Genomic DNA, 1,051 nt, shown 5'->3' on the forward strand with positions numbered 1-1,051 from the left:
GAGATAAAAGTATAAAGTTATTGACGCATTTAGCACGGAAAGTATTTTTAAAAATATAATAGGCGATCTTTCGGTACGAGTCCTAAATATCGGCCTTTTCCGAAAAAAGTGTCTTCGGCGATCTTTACCAAAGATCGGCCTTTTCCGTAACACCCGCACAATCTTCACTCCGGTGTTAGGGTTGGGGTTTTAGTGTCAGGCTTAGGGTTTTAGGGTTAGGGTTAGGGGTTACGGTTAGGGACGGAATTCCCTAACGCAAACCCTAAAACCCAAACCCATAGAATATGTATTACAAAATTGTGAATAACAGGTTTTTGAAAACGCCCAAGCATTAATGCAGATTTTCTCAAGCTTTAGGTTATATATTTTTTTAATCCCGCAGCACATCTAGGTACCGCTTGCGGCTTACCGTCTGTGAATCACTTCTATTTCTTTCCTAAAACGGACCAACGCGACACCAGATTTTTATTGTTTGGATAGCAATGACTATGCTTCTCAGAGGAAATCCAATGAGGCAGAAACATGTTCAGAGTTGTCACCCTTTAACTAAAATCAGATTCACTTATCAGCATGAACCGAACTCTAAATGTTTTTTTAATTAAGATTTTGAGGTTGTCTCCTTTACTCTTTTTGATTAGAATTGTTCATGTAGTTCTGCTCCCTTTTTCTGCACCATGAGAATTGGCTGCTTTTTCTTGTATTATTAATTAATTTTTCTTTGTTTACTTCATTTAAGTGTTTTAGCTCCAATCCTAGAAAAATATATGTGTGTGTGTATATATATGTGTGTACATACATGTTTACAAACACACACACACACACACACACACACACACACACACAAACTCCACATAGTTTCTGTCTTCCAGATTCATTCACAAGGCATATTAGAAGACTTAAGCACAAGGCCATAATAAAAGACGCTTGCCCAAGGTGCCACGTAGTGGAACTGAACCAGAAATCCATAGTTACAAAGTGAGCTTCTTAACCATGCAAAAATGTTACAAGCTGATTTTGGGGGTCCAAAGGTATACTTCTCTCCCCCGCCTTG

The sequence above is a fragment of the Octopus bimaculoides genome, chromosome 15, assembly GCF_001194135.2.
Source record: "Octopus bimaculoides isolate UCB-OBI-ISO-001 chromosome 15, ASM119413v2, whole genome shotgun sequence".
Classification (NCBI taxonomy): domain Eukaryota; kingdom Metazoa; phylum Mollusca; class Cephalopoda; order Octopoda; family Octopodidae; genus Octopus; species Octopus bimaculoides.